A 25,821-nucleotide genomic window follows, 5' to 3' on the forward strand; every position below is an offset into this window, starting at 1 on the left:
TAGATCAGGTTATGAAAGTTACAGAGAGGGTCATAGCCCAACTAATTAGGGAGCGAATCAATTTAGATGAGATGCAGTTTGGGTTCGTGCCAGGTAAAAGCACTACTGATGCCTTATTTCTAGTGAGACAGTTGCAAGAGAAATACCTAGCCAAGGATAAACCTCTGTACCTGGCTTTCGTTGACATGGAGAAAGCCTTTGACAGGGTCCCCCGATCCCTTATCTGGTGGTCAATGAGGAAACTTGGGATAGAAGAATGGCTAGTGAGAGCTGTGCGAGCCATGTACAGAGATGCGGCCAGTAAGGTGAGGGTTGGAAATGAGTACAGCAATGAATTCCGGGTAGAGGTAGGGGTCCACCAAGGTTCCGTCCTCAGCCCCCTATTATTTACCATAGTCCTCCAGGCAATCACAGAGGAGTTCAAGACAGGTTGCCCCTGGGAGCTCCTCTATGCTGATGACCTTGCCCTAATTGCGGAGTCACTATCAGAACTAGAGGAGAAGTTTCAGGTGTGGAAGCAAGGTCTAGAATTGAAGGGCCTTAGAGTCAACCTAGCTAAAACCAAAATCCTAATAAGTAGGAAGGTAGATAAAACACAAACCCCTTCAGGTAGATGGCCCTGCTCAGTATGTAGAAAAGGAGTAGGTAGTAACTCTATAAGATGTACCCGGTGCAAGCTATGGACACATAAGAGGTGCAGCAACATCAAAGGCAGGTTAACTAGCAAGTTAGTTTTTGTTTGTGGCAGATGTTCAGGTGCAATAAAGACTGCAAACAAACAGGAAACAACTTCTATCTCATTCCAGGGTGAAAAACTAGAGGTAGTCGATAGCTTCCGCTATCTGGGCGACCAAGTTAGTAGTGGGGGTGGGTGCGCTGAAAGTGTAGCTGCTAGAATAAGAATAGCCTGGGCAAAGTTTAGAGAGCTCTTACCCCTGCTGGCGACAAAGGGACTCTCACTCAGAGTAAAAGGCAGACTGTATGACGCATGCGTACGAACAACCATGCTACATGGCAGTGAAACATGGGCTGTAACTGCTGAGGACATACGTAAGCTCGCAAGGAATGAAGCCAGTATGCTCCGTTGGATGTGTAATGTCAATGTGAATACCCGTCAGAGTGTAAGTATCTTGAGAGAAAAGCTGAACATTAGAAGCATCAGTTGTGGCGTGCAAGAGAGACGATTGCGCTGGTATGGACATGTGGTGAGAATGGAGGAGGATAGCTGCGTGAAAAAGTGCCACACCCTAACAGTTGAGGGAACCCGTGGAAGAGGTAGGCCCAGGAAGACCTGGGCTGAGGTGGTGAGGCAAGACCTTCGTACATTGGGCCTCACCGAGGCGATGACTACGGACCGAGACCTTTGGAAATGGGCTGTGCGTGAGAAGACCCGGCAAGCCAAGTAAGATCGTTGCCAGTGCCCCTGGACTGGTTCTTGTGCGGGTGGCACATGAGATGCACCATTTTGAGCGTGGCCGTTGCCAGTACCGCCTGACTGGCTCCTGTAGGATTTTCGAGCGAGATCGTTGCCAGTGCCCCTGGACTGGCTTGTGCGGGTGGCACATAAAAGACACCATTTCGAGCGTGGCCGTTTTCGTGCGGGTGACACGTAAAAGCACCCACTACACTCTCTGAGTGGTTGGCGTTAGGAAGGGCATCCAGCTGTAGAAACTCTGCCAAATCAGACTGGAGCCTGGTGTTGCCATCCGGTTTCACCAGTCCTCAGTCAAATCGTCCAACCCATGCTAGCATGGAAAGCGGACGTTAAACGATGATGATGATGATGATGATGAAGTTGATGGAAGACATTTTAATACACTTGAAGTATTCAGTTGATCTATTGAAAACAAAATAGTTTGTTTTTTTTTACAGCTTTCTTTCTTTCCTCAGGTCGAATGATATTTTTAGAACAGTCTTTACAGAGATCCTAATGTGATACCAACCTTTGAATTGATTTCAACAAACAAGAGTTCTATAATAAGAATGTTTGATTGCCATGACAATAATAAAAATGTGTGATAAAGAACAATATTGTTTGCAGAGGTACAGAAATATTGAGAGAAAAAAAATTATAGTAGGAGGTTGTAGGAGAATATTGAGAAAACAATAACAGAAATAGAAATATGTATATATATATATATATATATATATATATATATATATATATATATATATATAGTCCAACCCATGCTAGCATGGAAAGCGGACGTTAAACAATTAAACGATATATATATATATATATATATATATATATATATATATATCATCATCATCATCATCATCATCGTTGTTTAATGTCCATTTTCCATGCTGACCTGGGTTTGACTGGAGACTGGCAATCCAGGAGGCTGCACCAGGCTCCAATCTGATCTGGCAATGTTTCTATAGCTGGATGCCCTTCCTAACACCAACCACACTGAGAGTATAGTGGGTGCTTTTTACGTGCCACTGGTACAGGAGCCAGTCAGGCGGCACTGGATCGGCCATGTTCGGATGGTACTTTTTACGTGCTACTGGCACAGGAGCTATTCGGGGGCAGGGAGGTTGGCATCGACCACATTTGAATGGTACTTTTTACGTGCCACCGGCATGGGGAGCCAGTCAGGCAGCATTGGCAACGACCCATGCATGAATGGTGCTTATTGTGTGCCACCAGTACAAGAGCTATTTAGGTGGCACTGGCATCGGCCACAACATATATATATATATATATATATATATATATATTTGCAATAATACTAAAGCTTTTAAACTCCTAACAAACATTTTTTTTATAATTTATTTTAAATTCATTTCCTATGATTGTATAAATGATGATGTTTAATAAGAATTCAAAAGCATTTCTTTTAATAATTAAGATTCTGAATTTTAAAGATTATCTAATTATCATTCTTTATCGTCATTATTTCAGTTCCCACTGTTCCATGCTTGGAAGGATCAGAGAAAACTTGTTGATGCAAGATTTTTAAGAGGACTGAGTCCTCTTTGTTGCCAACCCTACTTGTTTCCAAGCAAGGTAATATTTTCTCCTATGATGATGATTAATTTCAAATGATGTTAAACATAAGTTAATACTGTAGTAGAGTTGTGAACCCTAATACCAATTAAATCAATCTTATCATTACCTTTTCAAAAAGAGAGAAAAAAAAAGAAGTAAAAATCATAACAAATTTTGATTTTATCTATGTGCAATTTATTATTCTCATTACTGTCCCAGCCCTGTTGTATGCAAAGGCCAAAGTTCCTTTTCTCAAATTCTTACACATGAATAATCTTTATACCTTTCTATGGAAATATAACACCCATCATGCAACCAATTGGCAGAAATTCTATCTAGAGACGACAGTGATAGAAGTGACACTAATACTATTTAGCTCTAATTATTGACAGTATTGTATAAAATGCCTAACAAAGATTCATTACACCCCTTTACATTCTGCTTCCAAACCTGCCAGGGTCTCATTCCTCCAGGGGAGGGCATGGGGGTAGGTGGATCAAAGTTAGAATAATCAGCTACTGGAATTGTTTCAATCAATTATATGACTACTACAAATTGAAGATTACTGTGTCAATGTAAGAGATCAATATAAGAAATCTCACTAACAGCTTTAAGAATAATTAATTTGACGCTTTGGATGGCAGGATGAACAAAAAAAAGACAAATTGAGGAAATATTGCTGAAATCTAACACCATGTGTTGATTATCCAGCTTTAACCCTTTCACTGAATGGTGTTTTATAAATCCCACCTTTGTATGTTTTGCAAAAAAACAAAAATAATAATAACTACAGATCATTTTAATTAAGCAAAAGCAAATTTTATGCAGTGATTTATTATTCTTTTATTCTTTTATTTTTATTTCTTTCAGACATTAAACTGTGGCCATGCTGGGGCACCACCTTGAAGAATTTTAGTCAAACCGATCAACCCCAATACGTATTTTTTAAGCCTGGTGCATATTCTATCGGTGTCTTTTGCTGAACTGCTAAGTTACAGGGATGTAAACACACCAACAACAGTTGTCAAACGGTGGGAGGGGGACAACAAAATCAAGCACAAACAGACACACACACACACATGATGAGATTCTTTCAGTTTCCATCTACCAAATCCACTCACAAGGTTTTGGTCGGCCCAACACGATAGTAAAGGACACTTGCCCAAGGTGCTACACAGTGGGACAGAACCTGAAACCATGTGGTTGGGAAGCAAACTTCTTACCACACAGCCATGCCGTCCATATTTTCTTGTACTGTTCCATCCAGAGTTTTACTATCCATAGTATTTTGCACAGTCCCATCCTGCATATGTTGCTTTTTTAGATATTTTGCATGGACTAGTGTCTCCTATGTTAAATACTTAAGGAAATTACTAATGAAGGTGAGGACTTATCTAATGAAATCATATTGAATCTTAGCACATTCATCAGTCACGTCAACTGTTAACACAATATCCTATTCATATTCTAATCCCAACAAAGATATTTTTTAATGCATTTAAAGTATAAGTACCATACCTGGTTTAAATAATTTATTTCTAAGAAAAATCACAACCCCTCTAACTCCCTAGTGCTCCCTTGTGAGTTTACAATGTCACCACCAGGAGTGTTGCCATCCAGGTTAAGAAACACTGATTTAGAGCCAGATGTTAAAGTGATAGTATGTGTTCCCTCATTACAAGATATTGGGTTGTCCGGAAAGTTCATGCCGATTTATAGTAGCTTACCTTTCGACTTATTTTAGAACATGGTTGAGTCCATAAAATAGGATTTGACTACACAGTTTAAGCTATCTTTTTGTGGAAGAAGGTTTATGTTCCTATAACCTGTGTTAATTCTGTAACCCTTTAAAATGGAAGGTAAGAAAGTTCATTTTCAGCACTTGATGCTTTTTTTTTTCCGTAAAGGGAAAACTGCCTCACAAGCAACCAAAGAAATATGCGCAGTTTACGGTGATGTTTCTTTATCTGAAAGAACTGTACAGAAGTGGTTCGCACGGTTCCGAGCTGGAGAATGTAGCCTTATTGATAAAGAGCGATCAGGCAGACCATCCACTACAGATGATGACCAAATCAAGTCATTAATTGAGAATAACCCACATTGCACAACCCGAGAATTGACAGAAAGCCTCAACCTATCAAAATCCATCGTTCACGAGCACCTGGTAAAGCTTGGGTACACAAATCGCTACAATGTTTGGGTACCACATTAGTTGAGTGAGAAGAACCTTTTGGAAAATCGGCACGAACTTTCCGGACAACCCAATAGAATACACTATACAGCATTTAGGCTTTCATTTAGGAGAAATTATCTTTCATCCTTATAATCTTTAATAAACCAGCATTTGTTTCTTACATACTTCCTCAAACTCAATTGTCAGCAACTTGGAAGGAATAAAACATCTGTAGAAACAGCAGTAAACATCAGACTGTGCTACAGTTAAAAGAATCAATCAAATACGCAACTGAAACTTTTTTCTTTTTATCATTGAAACTTAGTTTACATACCATATGTTAAATTTCCAAGAGAACCATCAATAACATTTTTAAAGTTTGTAAAAGTAGAAGAAAATAAAACATTAAAATAATATTAACATTTAATTTTTTTAGTAATTTTACATATATTGATCTGAATGTACTTATATGCAAATACACACACACATATACAAACTATAAACACACAAGTTTGTTTTTTGTCCACAATTCTATTTCAGAGTAACACTTGCTCTGGGCTTGGAAGTGAAAAATCTAAAGCTTAATAACCAGGAAATATATTTACTGTATGAATATCAGTTTGAGGAATAATTATAAATCAATTCAAATTTTCATTGCTAAAAATTCACTCATATTTTTCTTCATACTCCTCCTCCCTTCCCCCACTGTTACATTTGAGAACTGGAAACTTGAGTATCTTGCTTAAGCTGTATACAAGATTTTTTCTTTCTTTTCTTTTTCAGAAGTTACTTGATCTGAAGCCATATTTTGGAACTGAAACAATTACATCATTGAAAAGCCATTTACAAAACACAAAAAACTTACATTCACTTTTAATATATTTTGTGACCTATCAAAGTTTTCATCACGTTACTGGATACCTAGTCATTAACACAATTCCAATTGCAGTGGAATTGTGTTAGTGACTAGATCGCTCTTCTACAATGTAATTGCTATATTTTGTTTTTTTCTTTTATGGTTCAAATTTCTAGATGACTTAGTGTTTGAATAAAATAAGTTGTTTTTTTTGTTTGTTTTTTAAATTTTATTCTATAGGAAATGTTGAATTCCTTGCCAAGAATGCTAGTGATGGTAGACACATGCACAAACAATCAATGTTTTAGAGAATCAACTTTTGCAGCTCTACCATGGCATTGGAGTTTGGAAGATTTTGAATAAATAATGAATTATTCAATGACTGTGGAAAATGTCCAACAGAGACTGAAGTACTGGCAGGCAGATACACCTAGGGATATTCTGCAATCCATTGCCAAAGATCAAGATAGGGTGGAGATCTCTTGTTGGCATCCTATGCTCCACACGGAGTTAAAGGGTTGGCATTAGGAAGGGCATCCAGCTGTAGAAACTCTGCCAAATCAGACTGGAGCCTGGTGTTGCCATCCGGTTTCACCAGTCCTCAGTCAAATCGTCCAACCCATGCTAGCATGGAAAGCGGACGTTAAACGATGATGATGATGATGATGATATAGGTATGTCACAAACAGTTAAAATTTATTATTTTGAAATTAAAAAAAAAATGAAAACAGAATATAAAATTCTACATCAGTGTTTTAAACAAGTTCAAAAAAGAATCAAATGAAAGTAACTTTATGAATTTAGTGTCCGCAAGTACCATTAGCTCCAAAAGTTATCTTACACAAGATTAAATAGAAGCATTAGCACTTTGAGGTTTAACAAAGTATCACTCTGAACAATGTTTTAGCAAATGATCAATTAAGTTGTTCTAATAAATAGATAACAGAAATTATTGTCTCATTTCTTTGGTTTTCAAGAATAGTAATCAAAGACATATCATGAAATAAAGAGAAGGAATCAATAATCTAAGTTCAGTATTCTTGAAATTATCCAAAACCTTGTCAAGGTATGAAGAAGTGACAGAATTTGATAGTTTGGAAAACAGGGATTAAAAGCATTTTGCATTTTCACTTGCAATTAAATGTGATTTGTCTATCGAATAAATATCTGAGTTTGATAATATTAAAACGTTGAAAAATTGATGCAAAACCACCAACAGATGCTTTCATTGCACAGCCAAAAAAAGAAAAGAAAAAAAAAAAGAACCATTATATGGTTGCTTGACCTAACAGAATTAGCAGTCAAATCTCCCTTAAATCTCCCTGCATTTCAAAAAGGAAAGATAATGAAAGCTAGAAATACTATCTCAGAAAAAGAATGAGATAATCATGGCTAGAACACCATTGATCTGTTGACTTGGGTCTAATCAGCAACCACTGTTCTAATTGTTAATACTGTTGGGTAACAAATCATCTCTGAGAAACCTTGAAGAATTACATTATCTCACATAAAATCTATCTCACCGACTTTCTGGGTAGTTATCGCTAAAACCTCTAGAAATTAGAGCTGCATATGAAATTTAATGTCCACACAACATCCAATTTCTTACAACTAAATATGACATTGGATAGTATTATCTAAAACCAATCTAGATCATAGTTTTGGATGGCATGGTGGAAATGTGAACCAGGAATATCATATGCCTTACTCAATGAAGAAATACTTTCAACTGTAACCTAACTGTTCCAAATTGGAAAACTTCACTCAATATTTCAGAGTAACTACTGTGCTTATGAAAGTATTAAACAAAACTGTACTTCAGCTTTGCTTGAACCATTTTGTAGTTATATTTAGAAAAATATTAAAAAGGCACATAAAAAAAAAACATTTATATACCGCTGTAACTGTATAACTGTCTTTTATTTTCAGATTCTGGCCTTGCTACTTTTGTAGATTGCTACAAGAAATGGTTGTTACAATGCTAAGTGGATAGTAATTATCAATAAAGAAATAAAAAGTTGCCAAGAAAAGATACAAAACATATTCTCTCATGCATACTTAGATAACTCAAGAAAGCAAACTTAAGCTATTCTAAACTCACAAATCAAAGGATATAATTGACACTCGCCACTATTTATCTTCCTTCAATAACAATTCATTATTTATTTCATGTTCGAAGTGAAGTGAACTGGCTGAAACAGTGAAGCATCAGATAGAATAAACTGATAGCATTTAGCTTAGTCTTACGTTCTGAGTTCAAACCCTGCTGGAATTTGATTTTCGATGAAGTATTAATCATATAATGGAATTGATTCAACTGGTTATACTCTTTCCCCTACCAGTTTATGTATGCCTATGTAACTTAACAGTTCAACAAAAAGAGACTGATAAAATAAGTACCAGATTTTAAATAAATACTGGGATAGATTTAGTTAGTCCCCATTACTCTGTAGGGAGCATAGGGCCAGTTTCCAGGTTTTTCTGGCATATATATACCTCCATGGATGGGAGACCAGTTTGTTGCAGGATTACTCATTTTGACCAGTTAAGTGGACTGAAGCAGTGTGAAATGAAGTTTTGCTTAAGAACACAATGCATCACCCAGTCCAGGAATCGAAACCACAATCTTACAATCATGAGTCCAACACCTTAACCACTAAACCATGTGCCTCCAAACTGGGATAGATTTGATTGACTAAAAACCCTTCAACAGACATAGCCCAGTGGGCTGCAGTGCAATCACTGAAACAAGTAAAAGAAATAAAGAATGTGCCAAAGGGGGGAAATCATTATTTAGTTATTTGCAAAAATTTCACTTTAGTCTTATGATCCAACTAACACCCTTTCAGTTAAATCTGTATTAAAATTTTATTCTCTCTTTTACTTTATTAATACATAAATGGAGACAGACTTGAGATTTCATATAATCACATTACTTCCCTGACTGCTGAAGACAAACTAATGATCCTTTTATTGTCTCCCCAGCAAAGGATTCTGCCCAAAATGTTAAATTCTTTCCTCACAGCATAAAATTAATTCCACTGTTTGAACTAATGACTTTTTAGTCTGAGAGCACACTGTTTATACAATAATAGCAGTCTTTTACATAATCAACACATTGTGGGGCTTTTTTTTTTTGGTAACACTACTTGTTGGAAAACATAACTAGTTACTTTGCCTAAAACAGGATAAATAACTTTCTTGGATCAAATTATATTCTTTTGTTTTTTGGGACGGTTCTGGAGGGAGAAGAAGAAGGTATTGAGCTTATAGCAGTTATGATAATAGTTTTTCACTCAATTGGAAAATTTGTCCATAAACTGCCTTCATCCAACTATGAAACATTTTATACCACAAGAGCTATTCATCAGACTAATGAGTTATCTAAAAATAACACTTCACATTATCATCATCTAATATGTGTTTTTCAATATTCCCATAGGTTACATGGGTCTTCAGTAGAAAGCATACTTATTGCAATGCTTTGTCATCACCTTCATGAAGTTTAAGCTACTGAGATGAGCCTTCTTCCAATGTCTTCCTATTCCACAGCTTATATCGATTTAGCTTGCTTGACACCTCTTTACTTGACATCATCTATACACATCACATGCTCATGCTAGTGCAGTTTTCTCTCTTTCAAACTACAGCCGATTCTTCTTACACTCAGTTTTCCTCTCACCTCATATGACCTCCACAGTTCATGCATACTAACATTACACATCCAGCAGAACATCTTTACCTCATTTCTAACTCTTGAACATCCACAGCATTCAAGATCTTTCTTTTGCCACTATGCAATATCATACATCATACAGAAACATCACACAACCTATCCTTCATTTGAATAGAGGACCCTGTTGTTGCCAGCAGATAAGTCTCCCTGAATTTTTTCCACCCTGTTTCTTATTCTAGCTACTATGATTCTGAAACACTCAGCTGCGTCACTAATTAGGTACTCTAGACCAGGGGTTTTCAAACTTTTTGACTTGCGGACCCCTTTATATTTCAGGTTTTACCTTAGGGATCCCCTTATAAACGCTTATGAAATTTATACATAAATATTTGCTTAAAATAACATATATTTTTACATTTATTTATTTAACAGTATTTAACAAAATAGGTTTATTGTCAATTAAAAGATTTCGATTAAAAAACATATATAAAATCAAATTGCCCATAAAAAGTATTTGCTGTCCACGGACCCCCTGTCTTGTCCTTGCGGACCCCCTGTGGTCCGCGAACCACAGTTTGAAAACCCCTGCTCTAGACAATGGAATTTAAATAAAATATATTTCATAGGTCTTCTGACTGCTAACTATTTCTGTGCACTGTTAAAATGAAACCCCACCTTCTTTGTGAGCCTGCTTGTGAATCTACTGCATCACTTGTGCACCCATAATTTACACTTAGTACAGTTTAGAGTTCCTACTTACAGTGTGCAAGTAGGTGTTAGCTAGGGCTCACTTCTCAGTTCACTCCAATTCACTATAGTTCTCCAAGCTATAATACAGGTGTTTAAGACTGGGTGCTCCAGGAAACTCCTCTGTGCTGATGACTTAGTTCTTATAGCTGAAGCTGTAGTAGATTTAGAAAACAAATCCCAGGTGTGGAAGTAAAACCTTAAATCAAAGGGCCTTGCAGTTAACTTAGCAAAGACCAAAGTTTTAGTAAGCAGGAAAACAGACATGATGCTACCCCCATCAGGAAAATGCCCCTATTACTGTACACCTCTCCCTCTCCCCTCACACCATCTCCCTATTTTTCATCTATATAGTTATATTACAATGCTGCTTGGCTCTCCACTTTTTGTACTGCCACTTACCTCCTCCTCTTCCCTGACCCACTCTTATTTCCTACAACTGTAGTTACCAAACTAAGAAACAGACATCGATGGTTCTTCATCTTGGCACAAATGTGAAGCATATCTCATCTAACCTAATTTTCTTCCTAAGTAACTGTGCTATCTTTTTCTAATTTTTATAACTTGGTCCATTAATTTAATGCCTCTGACCATAATGCTGTCAATTTCAAAAGCTGGTCCCTCAACTGAGTCTACATGAGTCTCTCTCTCTCTCTCTCTCTCTCTCTCTCTCTCTCTCTCTCTCTCTCTCTCGTGTATTCTCCTTATTCAGCAACCCCTCCATAGTAGCATTTCCATGCCTCTTTCCTCAGCATCAATGAGGACAAATAAACTGCTAGCATTACTGATATACTTTTTACTAATGTTGTCTTAAATGTCTGTGATCCTCTCATCACTACTCAAAGCAGATTATCACAGAGTAACTCTTACTTGTCTACCCTTCGTTTTTGACATGTGCATGATATGGTACTTCTTTGCACTTAAGTTTGATCAAGGGATATTTCAGTTTCTATACTTTTCTTCTTTGGATTGTCTTGCATTTCTAGGTCTGTCTGCTTTGAGTCTGATGTCAATGAGTATTTTTTACATATCTCACAAACACCACAATTTTCTTCTTTTTTTTTTTTTTATAAAACTGAACAATTTTATCCTAAAATAATATAACAAATTCACAGAACAACATGCTAAACTTTACAGGATTCTCCATAACTAGTGTCATCTTCTTTTCCCTTAAAAGAAACATTAACTTGATGATTAGAGTTATTACTACATAGACATCCCATCATCCCTATGATTCCTTATCTCACGCTGGTATGTGCAGCCCAGTTTTCACCTAGGTGTAAGCGCGGTAAAATTTGCAGGGGAAAAAAGGTAGCTTGCACCTAGTTATTCCCTCAACTACCTGAATGTCACATACCTGCTTAATCAGAGCTCACCTGGGGCTACACATGACAATGCGGAGACATGCACACATGCGCATGCACACACACATATATACACTTTACAGATTATAGATTAAACTTATCAGTTAAGATAAGATTAAATTCAACAGTTAATTTCAAATGAGATTACAGTTTTAACCTGTTAGCAATAACTTTAAATTCAAAATATATTTTTTTACTGATATTTGCTTTCATGAAATCTAATTTAAAATATATCTAGGCCATTTGTCACATTAAAGATACAATGATTACTTAAAACCCCTTTTTTTTCTAATAATTTAAACAGTAATTATCACAAATTTAATCTCAACATACATAGCTAATAATGATAATAATAATAATGATTTCATATTTTGGTACAGGGCCAACAGTTTTTGAGGAGAAGGGCAAATTGATTACATTGACCCCAGTACTTGACTGGTATTTATTTTATCGACTCTGAAAGGATGAAAGGCAAAGTCAACCTTAGCAGAATTTGAACTCAGAACAGGACAAAATGCCACGAAGCAGTAATGATTTTGCTAGCTTGCCACCTTAATTGTTTCAAATTTCTGCACAATGCCAGTAATTTTAAGGGACAGGTAAGTTAATTACAGCAACACTAGCACTTAACAAATATTTTATTTTATTAAGGATGAAAGGTAAAGCTGACCTCGGCAGTATTTGAACTCAGAAGGCAATGAGCCTGAAGAAATGCTGCTTAGCATTGTACTAACAATTCAGGCAATTCACTTTCTTCATCATCATCATCATCGTTTAACATCCGCTTTCCATGCTAGCATGGGTTGGACGATTTGACTGAGGACTGGTGAACCAGGTGGCTACACCAGGCTCCAATCCAATCCACTTTCTTCTTAATAATAATAATAATATTCAGAGTCAAAGTGTTGGTCACACACATGTTAAACTATATATAACTTATTTACAATGCTGCCATTTTCAAGCTAAGAAAATACAACTACTTAGACAAAGTCAGGTTCATCATTATGAAGTTAATATATATATAAAAATAACTCAGCTTCAAAAGCCTGCAATCACTTGAAAGAAAGCATGCTAAAGCACAATAACGAATGGTGGTGAACTAAAAAAAAAAAAAAAAAGAAGAAAACTTCTACATAGACAATTCTTTAAATCACTAACTGAACCTCATGAAGATAAAGAGTTAGCTAAAGCATGATTTTGTAACTCTGAGCAAAAATGAAACACAGGAAGTTCCAGGTACTGAATACTTAACACCATTAAAAATGTATTCTAAAATGTGTGACAGTAGGTTGAGAATACACCACATTTAATAAGCACATACATCAGCTTGTTGCAGGATCAACTCCTGGTAGAGCATGCAATGTTAATAACCAAAGCTGTATGATTATAACAAAGTATATGCAGGTTGTATGTACCATCTTACTAACTGTCACTAATAAAAGATGATTTATATTATAATCTAGATTACTATTTGGATTTATTTACATATCTTTGGAATATTACTCTTTTATTTGTTTCAGTCATTTGACTGCAGCCATGCTGGAGCACCGCCTTTAGTCAAACAAATCAACCCCAGGACTTATTCTTTGTAAGCCTAGTACTTATTCTATTGGTATCTTTTGCTGAACTACTAAGTTACAGGAACGTAAACACACCAACATGGGTTGTCAAAGCGACGGTGGGGGGGACAAACAGACACACAAACACATACATATATATATATATATATATACAATGGGCTTCTTTCAGTTTCTGTCTACCAAATCTACTCACAAGGCTTTGGTCAGCCTGATGCTCTAGTAGAAGACACTTGCCCAAGAGACTGAACCCGGAACCATGTGATTGGGAAGCAAGCTTCTTACCCCACAGTCACTCCTGCACCTATATATATATATATATATATATATATATATATATATATATATATATACACACATATACATACAACATGACTACATGACCGACGAGGCTATCAGATGTTACACATCGCTAATCACAATGCATTTTTTTTTTGCATTGTTTTAGCCTCTAAATGATGCCATCCCACATTCACCCCCTGATCAAAAGGGGGACTGGAGCAATGTGAAATGAAGTGTTTTGCTCAAGGACACAACACACTGCACAATCAGGGAATCAAACCCTCAATCTAGCATTCATGAATGCACCAGCCTAACCACTAAGCCATGAGCTTCACTATATATAAATAATGAGAGGGAGAGAGAGAGAGAGAGAGAGAGAGAGAGAGAGAGAGAGAGAGAGAGAAAGAGAGAGAAAGGCTTAATTAAAGGGTAGTGTAGCTTTTACAATGTACAAAGAAAATTATCTTGAACACATCTAGAAATACTTCCTTATATAGAATTATTTTGACAATATTAATTTTTTACTCTCCATGTGTAGATATCTGCATGAGCACCATATTAAATATTTAATTGTTGCTTTATTTTTAGAATGCCTTCCTTTCAAACAATTAATTTATCATAAAGTACTTATTCTTCTAAGTGTTCTATAGCTTTCAGTTACCTGTATGCATAATTATCTAGCACAAGGTTCAGTCGTTGTGACGTGGTGGCTCGCATGCTTCATTGACCCCAAGAGCTATGCCAGCAGAGCACAAGCAAGCTCATGGCAGGACCTCCCATGCTGGACAGGTCAAAGGATAGTGGCCAGACAAATACAGACCACCTCTTCTCAGAGGTAAAAATAGATTTGTGTAGGACCAACACCCCTACCAAGAAAAAATACAGTTACAGAAGCATCAGAGACAATTCAAAACCAATAGGACCCGAGAGAGGACAGCCTAGAGTTGAGAAGAGTGGAGAAAGGTCAGCAATGACCTATGCTCCATAGGGAGCAAAGAGCTTAAGTAAGTATTCACATTATGTTGGTGTCAACCTAGCAGAACAATCTTTCCACATTATAATGTAAAAGGTTTGTATTGCTAGGTTGAGATCAATAATCCAATAACTTGTTATAGCCATAGAAATATTCTGAACAATATGAACTCTTATTTCCCTTCAAGCTGATATAAAAAATAAGTTTCAGTAATATATCGCAATATTTTCTTTTACATATATATATATATATATATATATATATATATATATATATACAAATATAGACATATCAAAATACACAAACTGAAGCCAACCTACATAGAATTTTGATATTACATAGATTGAAGTGTTTATTAGACAAATACCTCTACCAAAAACTTATTAATATTTTCCCAACTGTCCAGTCTGATGTAAGGTTAGTAGGTACAGCAACTGTCCCATATCTGAAAGTATTTCCAATTACCAACTGCCATAATGCATGAATTGCATATTAATTAATAAAATTCTATAAATCATTCATTTCTCAAATATGCATTTCTATGTAGTGTGAAATGATGAAATAACTATACACTGTCATGTAAAATATATATCGTGTTTAGCATTTCAGCATTTATTTAGCGAGAATTAAACATCATACAGTAACACAAACAAAGTATCATAAAGAAAACAGAAAATTAAATTACCTCCAAAAATAAAATACAAGAGAAACACATATTCAATAATCCAAGCATACTGTCAAAAATATATTGTTTTTAAATGGTTGAAACAAGTCCGATAATAAAAGTATGGTTAAGCAGTTTAGTGGCTTACAACTCTGAATTTAAATTTTGTCAATATAGACTTAGACTATTATTTGTCTCAGTCAATAAAATTACTACCATTAAGCACACTATCATTAAGTGTTAAAAACTATAGTATACAAGCATATCAAATTATAGGCTTACATCAATGTGTTTGAATAGCTAGGCTCTGTGACATAATGTACTTCTTGTTCCTTCTTGATCTACAGTTCACAATGATGTATATGAATGTGGCTTGAAGAAAACATTTAAATGTTGTTGAGACAGTTGAATGTAACTGGTGATTTATGAATGGAGTTGTAATGGAGTAACAACTTGTGTCCATTGTTGGAACAAGATTGGAATACATCCAATAACACAGAATTAGTTCAGCCACTTCAAAGCAAACTAATAATGTCAAAGTACAGATAGTGTGTTTGATGGCCAAGAATCAATCCTATTTTCAACGGCTCTGGTTATAAACAGAAGAACTAGTGAACAGGATAGGGCCAACTTGTGCTACTGAGGTACCCTGGAGACTATCAATGTTGTCCCAGTAATAGTGCTAGTTCAAGTGGAAAGCATGGAGCCTGTTAAACATCAGGATTATACCATCTTAAGCTTTTGAGACATCATCACCATCATCATCATCATCATCATCATCATCATCTAAAAGCCATTTTCCATGCTGGCATGAGTTAGACTGCTTGACAGAAGCTGGTGAGCCAGAGGACTATTGTACCAAGATTTAGTGTCTGCTTAAGCATGGTTTTTTATGACAGGATGCCCTTTTGTAATGCCGACCACTTTACAAGGTGTACAGAGTGCTTCTGACAAGCCCAGGTACTTATTAGACTGATGTCCACAAATTTCAACAGGTCTATAGGAACTGATTAGTAGCTTTAAACTTGATCACTGGAATCAAATGATGGTAGTGTCTCCTAGAAGTAAAGGAGATTCCGATATTAGGGTTGTCTCATGATGTGGAACTTAGCAGTAGCACCAATCTCAACAAACACTAAAGAAAATACCCTCTTAAATATCAAACAAGACGGTGGAATCTTCAAGAGACTGAGTAACACAAAAAAGAAAAGGAAAGTGTGTAAAAATACTAACACAAAAGAAATTTCAATTAAGTACTAAAGTTAAATACTAAGTACTAAAGTTAAATACTAAGTTAAGTACTAAAGTTAAATATGTCTTGCAAAAAAAACAAGAAAAAAAACACTTTAGAAATATGAATTTATCTGAAAAGTGATTTTATAAAAACTGTTAATGACAAACACATTATATGTGAGCCAAACAACTCAGGTATGTTGACAGTATAACAAAATAAAGAAATATACTGTAAGCAAATATTGTAATGAGTAGCTTACTAAAGATTAAATTCAGTTTTAATTGGCTTTATTAAGGGGTCAAATCTACAAAAGACAGGAACACAAATGATTTTCTTATATAAACAGTGTTATTTCATAAAATCTTAATCCTTATTCATTCACGAAAGGTTGAGTTTTCATTGGATAACACTTTCAATTGACAATCAACACCCAAACAACAGACCAAGATAGAACCAATGACAGGGTTATTTTCTATTTACAGATTGCGAGTGAGAGAAAGAGAGAGAGAGAGAGAGCAACAGTGTGTGTGGTGTGTGTGTGTGTGTGTGTATGTGTATGTGTGTGAAACTGCAAATTTTATTAGTGATATAATTTCATGTGTATGAAATGGGGATTTTCTTTCAAACACCTGAAAATTAGTAAGGTACAATAGGTGTTAGATTAAGGTCTTGAAATACTGATTACTTGATTATGAATTCAAATACTATTTTAGTACAAACATTCTTTCCTGATAAAAGCACATTACATGCATCAATACGTCTAGCAAGAAAATAGATTCCTATCCTATTTGATGATGGAGTGGTCAATATTAAAAGGGGTGCCTAACTGTAAAATTACCTGCTGCAACTTCTAATAGAAAAGTAATTTAACCTATAGAGAACTTAGGACAGTATAGTTAAAATGTGTGTGTATCTGTACAAAAGGTTGTTTTTTTTTTTTTTTCACAAGAACCACACAAACCAGATGAATTAGAAGCTGCATATTCAAATAAAGAAGCTAAAGCAAAGCCACTAACTACATGAAGCAGTTCAGTTCAAAGGGATCAATCTTACTGAAAAGTCATGCTCCAATACTCAAACAAGTGTATAAAGACTATTCAAAACAAGCAACACTAAAAAAAAAAAAAAACTTCTGCACATTAGAATATTCAAATGATGTGAATAGTTTGCTGGAACTGTAAACTGATGTACGCCATTATCCTTCAATAGTGTTAAGTTACTAACTTTACTACAAGTGACTTCTTTTTACTATTTAGCAAGAAGAAGAGTGATGCCCATGACTTTCGAAGACTCTCCTCAACTGGTGAGGGAGATGTAGCAGATGTATAACTTGAACATTAATAAGTTAATGTAGGTAAACAAAAATATAAGCAAAAACGAAATTCCAGCAATCTATAGTTTTGGAGAGAAAGGTAATGAGGCACATCACCAACATCACCATTTTAACATCCACTTTTCTATGCTTGCATGGATCGGGCAGAATTTTGCTAAAGCAGATTTTCTATAGCCAAATGCCTTTCCTCACCAACCTTCACTTCTTTCTAAGCAAAGGCAATATTTCCCCATGGTCAGACAAGAATGGAAAACAAACATCATTTGCTTGAAGGTGATGCTCATTATTTACAATCATCATATCAAATCGATTTGTGAGGGGGGGGGGGGTCCAAACACATATACATATATCAAAAAAACAAAGACCAGAAAGTTTGGTCAGTCTTAATACATGCTTACTCTGCAAATATCATTGACTAGAACTTCCAATTAGTATGTATACCTCATTGAAAATAAAACATCTACATACATACTTTTGATAGCCAGGCATGTTTCATAAGGACACAGTTTGGATTATAAACCCTTCTATTCTATTCTCCCTTTTTCTCACCCTTCTCTCTCTCTCTCCCTCTGTGCGTGTATGTTAAACTTTTTTCAGTTTCTGATTACTAAATCCATTCACAAGGTATCAGTCAGCTTCGGACCAAAAGAGAAGACACTTGCCCAAGGTGTCACACAGCAGTACTAAACCTAATGCCATGTGGAACCACATTGTCATGCTTACGCCAGTAGGAATAAAACTCAAGGTGAGGTGATTACATCAGGTGTGATTCCTAGTTTAGAGAAGCAAAGCCATTGTAGTAATGATACACAAGGTAGAGAGAAGAAACAGTACGAAAATGGGTTTGTGGCTTTAATGTTTTAGTGAGTATGACTGTTTTTAGAGTGCATATATAGTATGCTTGCATGTATAGTAGCATAACCCCAGATGAAATTAATTATGTATGTATGTATGTATGTTTGTATGTATATATGTTTGTTTGTATGTAAGTATGTGTATATGTTTGTTTGTTTGTATGTATGTATATATGTTTGTATGTATGTATATGTCTGTCTGTATGTATGTATGTATGTATGAGCAAGATAGCTTCCACTGGCCCACTGTATCTTATTGAACTATCTAACCCATGCTAGCATGGAAAGCAAACATAAAATGATGACACTGATAATGATCATGATTGTAATGGTGAATTCTGAGAGGAAATGGAGATTGAAGTGAATGCTTCCTGTGTGCATAGGAGCATAGTAAGAATTAACAAGTAGATCATTAATATATAGAAAAAAGGGTGTGGGAGACATAATCAAACCCTAGGGATCACTAGAATTGACAGAATGTGGATCAAAGAACCCCTACCAATGTAAGAGATGGGAGGAGTTCATAGGCAGGCATCATAACTCGAAGGTTCACATGCTAGACAGGAGCATAAGGTTTTGCTGATGTCAAAGACAACTACATGCTTTTATTAAAGTTCTCAAAACTGAAAGGTCAAGTCTGTGTGATACAGGAGAGTAGCCCTCCCTACTCCTGTAGATCTGGCCTTAGAGAAACATTATCCCTCAGAAGAGAAAGAAATTGAAGGTAATAAAGAAGGTGGTTGTTTATGGCTATTTCCATCACCTTTGAGATGCTGGAAATGCATCGGTAGTTAGTAAGATAAGAAAGTTCATAAAGACTTTTGCACACACTAAACAAGGAAGATAATTTAGATAAATTCAAAGTATATTAGCAGCACTCTCACTTTCATATCTGCAGAACTACAGACAGGACTATATTGTTATAAGATAAGATTTTGTAGTAATTTTATTTATTCCAAGACAAGACACCTAATACTGCTTCCTTCAATCTGCCTAGCTGAAAATAAGTGTCATCCTCTATTTTATGGCCAAGTAGTTGTGAAGGAAACATTTCTTTCAAAAAACTATACAAATGCCAAAAGTTGATAAATTTAGTATGGAAATGTTATTTATACAAATCAGAAAGATAGTTCTATGTAGACAATTAAACAAATTTGATAATCTACTGGTTTGAATGTAAAGAGCCAAACAAAATACCATAAGGTATTTCATCTGATACTCTATCAATTCAGCCAACTTACTGATCAGTACCTTTTTACTAACCTTGAAAGGATGAAAGCCAAAGTTGACCTCAGCAGGATTTGAGCTCAAAGCACAGATGTTTGAACAAACACTGCAAGGCAATCTATCCAACCCTCTACAAACTCTGCCCTAACATAAATTGAACTAAATTACTTTATTCAAACTTGAAACATATAGGCATGAAAATACTCCATTCTATTCAGTAATTATAGCACAGTAAACTAGAGAAGGTTTAATTATCAATATAAGAATTTATTAGACAGTGAATGGGATCTAGTTCAAAACGGGGGCACCAGTATTTTCTTAACAAAACACTTTGAAACTTGGAACACTGGTAGAATGTGTCATATAAAACATCTTTTTCTCTTAGTCTTCTTAAGAAAAATTATTATATTGCAATTTATTTCATGTTAAAGTTGTATTTCTGTAATTTCAACCAATGACTGACGTCCATTCAGCCGAATACATTAAGTGCTGACTACGTAAACAAACGATTCTGGCGGTGATAAAATTATTATTTCCTTGTCAAAAAAATGGCTGAAGCATATTGGCAGTAGCTAATAAACCTTTCTATTATAGGCACGAGGCCTAGTTTTTGAGGGAAGGAGCAAGTCGGTTAGGGTTAGGGAAAACGAACACACGTGTGTTGCCTCTCTGCAAAATGTCAGAAGTAATGGAGATTAAATACGCTTTACACCGCTTAAACTGCCAAAGGAGTAACTATAAACAGCTGAATACTTGTCAGTGATTGGTTGAAATTATCGAAATAAGACAATTTTTTACATGAAATTAATTCGAATACAAAATTTTTTTTCTGTTCTATAACACAAAATAGATAAGTATACGAAGTTTGAAAGTCTTTCGGTACCAAAAACACTACATAAAACATAAATGAAAACTGGTGCCCCCGTTTTGAACTAGATCCAGTGAATGTGAAATGGAATTGCAAATTCAAGTTTTCTTTTATTGCCAAGAATATATTATTTTATGTTATTTCCAATTGATGCTTACTTTATAATGAATGCTATTCTGATGGGAATAGCTTCCAAAGTAATATTAAGAGCACTCTCAGGTTAATAAGAGACAAGAAATTATCCCAAGCATTAAGAATCATAAAATGTATTGCCTCTGACTGATCAATTAAATGAAGAAAAGCAAAAGAAAATATAGGAAAATGTCCTTTCTATTAATTAAGTAAAAGAAATAGGATTATTTAATGTAAAATATAATTGTCCCTCATGTCATAAGGCAATATCTTGACTGATCTCATTACATATACATGTATGCGTATGTGTGTGTGTGATCATCACCATCATCATTTAACGTCCGTTTTCTATACTGGCATATATAAAACACACAGGTATCTAATATCTGCAGATACAGACATGCACTAACATATTTACACAACCACAACAATGTGTGTGTGTGTATAATTGCGATATGAATTGCAATAAATTTCAAGTTAGATTCTAGAAACATTAACAATTCAAAATGACAATCAAAAACACACACATTAAAACACTAACTACATACATCTATGAATTATTTACATTGTTTATAGTAGTTTGCGAAAGCAAACAGTGGAGCACAATGCAGTCCTTGGACCCATCGAATCCTGTCAAATTGTTCAACTTATGGATGTTAAATGATAAGTCAGAGAAGAAGCAGCGCCATATGAGCCTTTTCAACAGGTGGGAGAAACGAAGGAAGACCTGGACAAATGCGTGTAAAAGAAAGGACTAAATGGCACCCGTGGGCTAGGTCGATGGGTGAAGCTTATCATCAAAAAACCAGTCTTCCGTAGATGGGTTTCCGCGCAGGCTTCTGACAGCCAAATTTTATTCATAAAGTTTTGGTACACTAGACAAGAGACTTGTAAAAGTCACTCTCCTAATTCATCTGTACTATGTATGGGATATGCTATTGCACGTTCTTAACCACAGAGCTCATGGCTGTACCTGGTATGGACGAGATGATGGTTTATAAATTCAAATATTTGTATGAACCTGTTGGGGAAAACGTGTTTAGAAAAATTATTTGCAGACGAACTTATCTATAATTATTAATGGCTCAACAGGTCATCTAGTATTTTAGCTCCTAAAAACCACTAAAACTTCAGCACATATATATTCACCACATATGCAAATATCTTTAAATGTATGTCTGTGTGTTCGCATATACAGTATCTACATCTGTAATAGCCCAGTGGACTACCAGCTCATAACCTTCTGTTAAAATCCGATACAGTTATTTCATGGCCACACCCTTAATTCCATATACTTCAGTTTACTCAACTCTCAAAAATAGGCTCCATATCTTCTAAGAATGTTACATTCGATAAAGTTAAAATATCCAAAAGGTTTCTACCTATGGATAAACCATAGCCCTTGTGAGCCCGCTGGAATTATTTGAGATATCTACATAAACAATGCATGCAACATATCTATACATGCATAACACATAGCTCATATAATATATGTGTATGTGTGTTATATGTGTGCGCGCGCGCTCAAGGTGCATACAATTTGACAGACACGTTTCTATGTATAAAATATTGTTAAAATATACTGTCCCAGAAAAATTAACAAACCAATTTCAGTGAAAAAGTACCAATACTTCATTTGTGTGCATGGGGTGCCTATACATGTGATAATGCATGTGAATGAGAATGTAATTTCTATACATACACACACACACGTACTAAATCTCTAACTGAAAGTGTTTTGTAACAATGGGATCATTTGAATTATCGTAATCCCTGAATAAGTAGATTAAAGGGACCAGGGATGTAAATGATAAATTAAATTCAAATCTAACACTATAACGAAGGTGAGATTTAAACAAAAGAAAAGTGGGTGGAAGGGTTTAATTAAGATAAAATACATCAATGTAATTTCAGTCAAATCACATTTAAAATGTCTTTAAGAAACCGGCAGTCTTCCTTCAACCCACATTTAACAATCTACTCACAACTGACACTTACTGAAAGTTTATTTACAAAGTGATCAACCTGTTAAACAGACGACATAAATACCATAATTTTATACAAATTGTGATGTATAGGAACGTTCCTATTCCTGTATGTTTGGGGAGCTAAATTGACAAATCAGCAGTATTGCTTTGGGTCGATTTTAGCTGGGGGAAGCATTATTAATATATGGTATTAAAATTACACACTCAGACATTTTAACAAACATATACATACATATACACACACACACATCTACTTGATTGTTAAAATACATTTAAGGTTTAACTACTCTTACAGATTTTTAAATAATACCTTAAGGTTTAAGAACATATTTCTCTTGTAACTTCAAAACTGATTGGTAAATATTATTCGCTTTCCGAACTAATTTATTCGTTAACAAAAAATTTCTAATGAACTAACTACAAGTAACGGTTTAGCAGATCATGTTTAAGTATATAAGAATAATTAAATTGGATGTGACAAGGAATTACGAATTGAATTTTTTTTTTTGTTTGTTTTTCGGTTGTTTTTTGTTATTTCCGAAAATGTTATCTTCAATTGATTCTGACTATACTCTAATGGGAATAGTCCCAGAAGTAATTAATATTAATTGTTCGTTCAAATTAATTAACGATCAATAAGAAATTATCATAAACATTAAGGAATACTAACTTTTTCTCCAAGAAAGATCAATTATGAATTAAGATAGAAATCTATGTTTACCAAAGATATATGGAAATTTTCAGTAAGAAGCAAAGACAATATATTTCAGAAAACAATTTATAGAAAAAAAAATATACACAAAAGCAATAATAAAATAAGATAATCGAAATGGGACAGATTCTTCTTTTAGAAGCAAAAAGTCGAATGAATTGTCACTCTCCTGTGCGGGAAGAATATTTCTGTCAACATGATTCCTTAGATACTGGTGTCAGGCAACCAACCACCTGAGAACACCAGTTAATAATGATGACAGGTCTGTTCGATCAGAGATACACAGCAACAATCAGAAATAATGAATAAATACTGGGCAAGAAATAAATATATATCACATGCCAAGTTGAAAGGTATCATTCCACATCATATATAATAAGTACGAGAACAGATCTCAACACGGGAGTCGAACTGCGCATTGTCGGACGTCACACACACACACACGTATATATAATGCTCGCAAATAACCGAATGTGTGTTATCACACATTGTATACATTTGTGTGCGTGTGTGTTGTCTTATACTTGTGGGTTGATTCCATTACTATCAATCAAAAAGAATTTTTTTCTTGATAATTCGATTTTACACCAAATTAATTAAACACACACACACACATATATATATATATATATATATATATATATATATATATATATATGTATATATGATATATATATATACACGTACATAGATTATGCCAGTAAGCGCGCACGCGCGCGATATCTATACACAACCAGCGATCTCAAGATATGGCCATTTTCGCATAAACAAACACCCGAAACAATTGAATATGAAATCGTCTTAGTGACTGAAATTAGATATACTTGAAAAATATTCTGAATTAAAAACAAACTTAGTTGGAGTTGGTTGAAGATTAATGCAATGTATATCTAAAATATTTTATCGTTTCGTCCCATAGCCTTTTTGAAAAAAATGTACATATTTCTTAGTAAGCAGGCTTCGGATAACACATACTTCTACATATCGATATACTGCGATTACCCCATACACACGTACACACATACACAATGATCGTCCACACGAAACACACAAAATAGTAGGAAAAATTTAAAAAGTAAATAAATAAAACTAATCAATTTAACAATAAAACAACTGCTAAGTTATTCTGCTGTTAATATAGATGAGTCAGAAACATTGTGATACGTGATCAACTTATGGTAAGAACAGTTTCTTGGGAATAAGAGGAACAGTTTTTACAACTGATGTCTCCCTAAGCTTTATGAATGACTGTTTGGGTGTCATTATCAGCTTGATGTAACATTAAGTGTAATTAATTAGTTGTATAAAAATCTATGTAAATAGGGTACATCGTCTTGTGGGGGTGTGTGTATTACAAGGACGATGTGTGACAAATCGGACAGGACAGGAAGGAAGTGAAAGGGTGGGAGGAAACAAACAAAAAAAACAGCAAGTGTCGAATGTAGATGAAGTCTGTGAAAAATAATATTTGAAAGAGAAACAAATAGTAACAACAATAATTCCAGTAAATAAATACGATATATATGACGGTAAAATGAACTAAAAATGTAGGTATCAAACGAGTATATATGTATATATTTATGTGATAAGTTTGCCTACCTAGCTGTGGTCGGTCGGTTGGTGTAGAGAAGAAGGAAAGTGCGAGCTGTAATTGCTATCAACAATACTGTGAGGAAGGAGGAAGGGGAGGAGGCTTGTCAGCAGTAGCAACGACGACGGCAGGCGTCGATATACAAAGAGAAGCATGGGAGGGTAACAAGATTGCCGAGCTCGGGGACAGCAGGACAGTGAAGTAAGAGGTTAATTGATAGGAGGAGTGGTAAAAATAAATAAATAATATGTCGAAGGAAGAGGAAGAGAAGGAAATGGGGGAAGAAAGCAGGAAAATTAGAAGGCGTTCAAATTGATATAGGTGATAGTGATGTCGGATGTTAACAAATGGGCAAAGTAAAAGTATGAAAGAATAGTAGAGGAAGAAGAAAAGATTATTAGAGATAGACGGGGGGGGGGATAAAAGCAAGTGAAAGTGTATTAGGATTAGTGTGAGAGCGAGGCTGTAGTGTTTTTTTTCTCCTTAATGCAAAGGAGTACTGAGACGTATGAGTATTAGATATAACCAAATTCTCCGTGGAATCAAACGCATTAACCTTTTTCTCTTGACTT

General features: G+C 35.1%; 1 protein-coding gene across 50 annotated transcripts in view; it reads right to left on the reverse strand.

Annotated features, from left to right (window-relative positions):
* Positions 1-25,615, reverse strand: part of LOC106881120 (rap guanine nucleotide exchange factor 6) — a 457,078-nt gene extending 431,463 nt beyond the window's left edge. For 31 of the 50 annotated variants that reach the window (XR_016241435.1, XR_016241433.1, XR_016241436.1 and 28 more), the window contains exon 1: positions 25,258-25,395. The gene's annotated coding sequence lies outside the window, so the exon portion shown is untranslated. Of the gene's footprint in view, positions 1-25,257 lie in introns of all 50 variants that reach the window. The other 19 variants (XR_016241438.1, XR_016241437.1, XM_089350572.1 and 16 more) reach the window with 4 other exon arrangements.
* Positions 25,616-25,821: the final 206 nt, after the last annotated feature.

The sequence above is a fragment of the Octopus bimaculoides genome, chromosome 4 (genome assembly GCF_046866305.1).
Source record: "Octopus bimaculoides isolate indiv1 chromosome 4, ASM4686630v1, whole genome shotgun sequence".
NCBI lineage: Eukaryota > Metazoa > Mollusca > Cephalopoda > Octopoda > Octopodidae > Octopus > Octopus bimaculoides.